This window comes from Oncorhynchus kisutch, linkage group LG3 (genome assembly GCF_002021735.2).
Source record: "Oncorhynchus kisutch isolate 150728-3 linkage group LG3, Okis_V2, whole genome shotgun sequence".
In the NCBI taxonomy this organism is placed as follows: Eukaryota; Metazoa; Chordata; class Actinopteri; order Salmoniformes; family Salmonidae; genus Oncorhynchus; species Oncorhynchus kisutch.
The window spans coordinates 44,976,714-44,982,713 of NC_034176.2; positions in this window are offsets into that span (position 1 = coordinate 44,976,714).

The following is a 6,000-nucleotide window of genomic DNA, read 5'->3' on the forward strand; positions in this document are numbered from 1 at the left end:
TCTGGGTTTGGCCGGGGTAGGGCGTCATTGTAAATAAGAATTTGTTCTTAACCGACTTGCCTAGTTAAAAGTTACACACACCAAAATAAAGCAAAGCAGTGCGACAAAAACAGTTACACATAAATGTACAGTCAATAACACAGTAGAAAATCAATGTACAGTGTGTGCATATGTAGAAGAGTCAGGCGAGGCGGTAAGGCAATAAATAAGCCATAGAGGTGAAATATTTACAATTTAGCATTAACACTGGAGTGATAGATGTGCAGATGATGAATGTGCAAGTAGAGATACTGGGGTGCAAGAGGGTAAGTAATAATATGGGGATGCTGTAGTTTCGGTGTGCTATTTACAGATTGGCTGTGTACAGGTACAGTGATCGGTAAGCTGCTCTGACAGCTGATGCTTAAAGTTAGAGAGGGAGATTTTTTTTGTTGCAATTCGTTCCAGTCATTGGCAGCAGTGAACTGGAAGGAAAGGTGGCCAAAGGAAGTGTTGGCTTTGAGGATGACCAGTGCAATATACCTGCTGGAGCACGTGCTACGGGTGGGTGTTGCTATGGTGACCAGTGAGTTGAGGTAAGGTGGGGCTTTACCTAGCAAAGACTTATAGATGACCTGGAGCCAGTGGGTTTGGTGATGAATATGTGGTGAGGGCCAGCCAATGAGCATACAAGTCGCAGTGGTGGGTGGTGACAAAATGGATGGCACTATGATCGACTACATGTAGTTTGCGGAGTAGTGTTGGAGGCTATTTTGTAAATGACAGCGCCGAAGTCAAGGATCGGTATTATAGTTTTACAAGGGTATGTTGGCGACATGAGTGAAGGCGGCTTTGTTGCGAAATAGGAAGCCGATTCTAGATTTAATTTTGGATTGAAGATACTTAATGTGAGTCTGGAAGGAGAGTTCACACTAACCAGACGCTTAGGTATTTGTAGTTGTCAACATATTCTAAGACAGAACCGTCCAGAATAGTGAATCTAGTCGGGCGGGAGGGTGCGGGCTTAAAGAGCATGCACTTAGTTTTACTAGCATTTAAAAGCAGTTGGAAGCCACGGAAGAATGTTGTATGGCGTTGAAGCTCTGTTGGAGTTTTGTTAGCACAATGTCTAAAGAAGGGTTGGATGTATACAGAATGGTGTATAGGTGGATCAGAGAATCACCAGCAAGAAGAGCGATAACGTTGATATATACAGAGAAAAGAGTCGGCCCGAGAATTGAACCCTGTGGCACCCCCATAGACTGCCAGAGATCCGGACAACAGGCCCTCCGATTTGACACACTGAACTCTATCTGAAAAGTAGTTGGTGAACCAGGCGAGGCAGTCATTTGAGAAGCCAATGCTATTGGCTCTGCCGATACGAATGCGGTGATTGACAGAGTCGAAAGCCTTGGCCAGGATGAAGACTGCTGCACAGTACGGTCTTTTATCAGTGGAGGTTATATCGTTTAAGACCTTCAGCGTGGTTGAGGTGCTTGGGCAAGTTGCTGCAGGGAGTGCTGAGATGTTGGCCGGGGTAGGGGTAGCCAGTTGGAAAGCATGGCCAGCTGTAGAAAAGTGCTTATTGAATTTCTCGATTATCTTAGATTTATCGACTGACAGTGTTTCCTATCCTCAGTGCAGTGGGCAGCTGGGAGCAGGTGCTCTTATTCTCCATGCACTTTAGTGTCCCAAAACTTTTTGGAATTAGTGCTACAGGATGCAAATTTCTCTTTTGAAAAAGCTATCCTTAGCTTTCCTATCTGACTGAGTATATTGGTTCCTGACCTGATTATTCAACGCTAATGCAGAACGCCACAGGATGTTTTTGTACTGGTCAAGGGCAGTGAACTCTGAAGTGAACCAAGAGCTATGTCTGTTCTTAGTTCAATTTTTTTTTGGAATGGGGCATTCTTATTTAAGATGGTGAGGAAAGCACTTTTGAAGAGCAACCAGGCATCCTCTAATGACAGGATGAGGTCAATATCCTTCCAGGATACCCGGGCCAAGTCGATTAGAAAGGCATGCTCGCTGAAGTGTTTAAGGGAGTTTTTGACAGTGTTGAGGGGTGGTCATTTGACAGCGGACACATTACGCACGCAGGCAATGAGGCAGTTATCACTGAGATCCTGGTTGAAGACAGCAAATGTCTATTTAGAGGATGAGTTGGTCAGGATGATATCTAAGAGGGTGCCCATGGTTTTGGATTTAGGGTTGTACCTGGTAGGTTCCTTGATAATTTGTGTGAGATTGAGAGCAACTATCTCAGATTGTAGGACAGCTGGGGTGTTAAGCATGTCCCAGTTTAGGTCACCTAACAGTACGAATTCTGAAGATAGATGGGGGTGATCAATTCACATATGGTTTCCAGGGCACAGCTCGGGGCTGAAGGGGGTCTATAATGGTGAGAGACTTGTTTCTGGAAAGGTGGGTTTTTATAAGTAGAAGCTCAATTTGTTTGGGCACAGACCTCTGCAGGCTATCTCTGCAGTAGATTGCAACTCCGCCCCCTTTGGCAGTTCTAACTTGTCGGAAAATGTTATAGTTAGGGGTGGAAATTTCAGGATACTTTGGTGGCCTTCCTAAGCCAGGATTCAAACACGGCTAGGACATCCGGGTTGGCGGAGTGTGCTGAAGTAGTGATTATTATTTATTTTTTAGGGAGGAGGCTTCTAATGTTAACATGCATGAAACCAAGGCTTTTATGGTTACATAAGTCAAAAATGAGAGCGCCTGGGGGAATGGGAGTGATTCTGGGAGCTGTAGGGCCTGGGTTTACCTCTACATCAACAGAGGAGGAGTAGGGTAAGCGTACGGCTAAAGGCAATAAGAACTGGTCATCTAGTGCGTTTGGGAACAGAGAGTAAAAGGAGCAGATTTCTGAGCACGGAAGAATAGATTCAAGGCATAATATACAGACAAGGGTATGGCAGGATGTAAGTACAGTGGGGGTAAACCTAGGCGTTGAGTGAGGATGAGAGAGGTTTTGTCTCTAGAGGCACCATTTAAGCCAGGTGAGTTCACCGCATGTGTTGGGGGTGGAACAAAATGACTAGATGAGGCATTTTGAGCTGCGCTGGAGGCTCTACAGTGAAATAAGACAATCTCTAACCAAAACGGCTGTAGACAAGGCATATTGACATTAGGGAGAGTCATGTGTATCTGAGTGATCATAGGGTCCAGTGAGTATCTAGGCTGGAGACATGGCGATTCAGACAGCTAGCAGGCCGGGGAAAGCAGATGGACCTGCGGGGGACATCAACGGAAGAGCCTGTAGAAACCCCCTCGGACGCTGTCGTCGGCAGATCAGTTGTGATGGATCGGCGGTGCTCAGTGTCGGCAGTAAAGGGGTCCAGGCCAATTGGCAAAAGAGGTATTGAAGCCCAGGAATTGGATGATGGATCTCTTCAGCTAGCCGGGAGATGGTCCTAGCTCCAGGCTAACTGGTGCTTGCTTCGGGACAGAGACGGAGGCTGTCCCGAAGAGGCTGGCTTATGTCCAAGCTAACTGACTACTAACTAGTTAGCTGGCTAGCTACTGATTAGGGTTTCAGTTCTAAACTATAAAAAAAAATCAGATTCTTACCACATTGGGTGAAGCGGTTTGCAGGAGAGTATGTTCAGTCTAGACGGAAATGGAGAAAAAAAAAAAATTCTATAACTAGATTTGCCCGGTACAAAACAAAAACAGAAGTCCGAGTGCTACGCGATCTTGGAACAGATGTTTAGTTGTTGGAAGTGTGCGCTTAGTATTTTTCTGCTTTTCTGTGTAGTGCTGTATTTTTCGTGCCGTCATTACATCATCTTCCTACATTTATATAGGTGTACACGTCAGCTTTGAAATCGGTTTTGCACATCGTCGTTAAACTAGACATAGGGCCAATGCCGATGTTGGCATTTTTAGTTAATATCGGTAGATTTCTGATACGCTCATAGATCTATCTTGCATCCCTAGTTGCAACCAATCAGGACAACTGGAAGGGAAGAGCAAGACTGTAAACCAAGCATTCTGTCCATTATATTTTTTTAAACATTTTTTAAATTTCTTTTTAAATTTTTGGCCATCTTCCAGCACAGGTGGAACCATTTTACCTAGAAGGTTTTTATTCTATTGTCATGATTCAAGCCCTGTTACAAATAGCCTGTAGGCTTTGTGTAGAGCTGAAAGGAATGGATTGCACTGATATAAGACATTTTGTAATAGCTCCACCATGCCTGAGAGACTTCTGAACTTTTTCCATTTTGCGTACACTATCCACTCCTCTCAGATCTACACAAGTGCATAGGGGCTCAAAGCTGATGGATAGGACTTACATTTCTTTCTACACTTAACACATTTCTGTAACAGTTTCCTTGATCTGCCGTTCAGCCGGAATCATGCCATGTTTTCTAAGAGCGACGCTTGTCTGAACTGCACCATCAATACGTGGAGGAGGGGGAAATGGACACAACATTTTCATATTGTCTTTTCATCTGGTAAATTGTCTGTTTATAGTTTTTTTGCTCCTGTTATATTGACCTTTTTTTTTATTGCTTATAAAAAAATATATAATGTATTGAATTGACTTAAGGTTTTAATTTGTATCTGTGATATTGATATTAGATGAGTCTAATTCACTCGTGGAATAGCTATCGGACGTGGCTGGGAAGATGAAACTTAACAATTTCTATTTGTACGTTTTGTGCGTTCCATTTATTAAAGATGTTATTGCCTTTGAGTTGACAAATCTACAAACAATACCCAATAATGAGGAAGTGAAAAGATTTTTAGAATTTTGAAGTTTTATTTTAAAAAAGAAACGTACCTTATTTACAAAAGTATTCAGACCCTTTGCTATGAGACCAGAAATTGAGCTCAGGTTTATCCAAGACAACGCAGGAGGGACTTCAAGACACGTCTTTGAATATCCTTGAGTGGCCAAGCCAGAGCCCGGACTTGAACCCGATCGAACATCTCTGGAGAGACCTGCAAATAGCTGTGCAGTGATGCTCCCCATCCAACTTAACAGAGTATGAGATGATCTTCAGAGAAGAATGGGAGAAACTCTTCATACAGGTGTGCCAAGCTTGTAGTGTCAAACTCGAGGATGTAATCCCTGCCGAAGGTGCTTCAACAAAGTACTGAGTAAAGGGTCGGAAAACTTAACAGTACCAGTCAAAAGTTTGACATCAGTACCAGTCAGAAGTTTGATATAAACTATGAAATAATCCACATGGAGTCGTGTTAAAACAAAGTGTTAAGCACATCAAAATATGCATTTTAGATTCTTCATAATAGCCACCCTTTGCCTTGACAGCTTTGGACACTTGGCATTCTCTCAACAAGCTTCACCTGGATTGCTTTTCCAAGGTTCTTGAAGGATTTCCCACATATGCTGAGCACTTGTTGGCTGCTTTTCCTTCACTCTGCAGTCCAACTCATCCCACACCATCTCAATTTGGTTGAGGTTGGGTGATTGTGGAGGCCAGGTCATCTGATGCAGCACTCCATCACGCTCCTTCTTGGTCAAATAGCTCTTACACCGCCTGGAGGTGTGTTGGGTCATTGTCCTGTTGAAAAACAAATTATGGTCCAACTAAGTGCATGCCAGATGGGATGGCGTATAGCTGAAAAATGCTGGGCCATGCTGGTTTAGTGTGCCTTGAATTCTAAATAAATCAGTGTCGCAAGCAAAGCACCACCACCTCCATGCTTCACGGTGGGAACCACACTTGCAGAGTTCATCTGTTCACCTATTCGGCGTCTCACAAAGACTAGTTTGAACCAAAAAATCTTACATTTGGTCTTTGACCAAAGGACAGATTTCCACTGTCTAATGTCCATTGCTCGTGTTTCTTGGCAAAAGCAAGTGTTCTTATTGGTGTCCTTTTAGTAGTGGTTTCTTTGCAGCAATTTGACCCTGAAGGCCTGATTTCATGCAGTCTCCTCTGAACAGTTGATGTTGATGTTACTTGAACACTCCGAAGCATTTATTTGGGCTGCAATTTCTGAAGCTGGTAACGATAATGAACTTAACCTCTG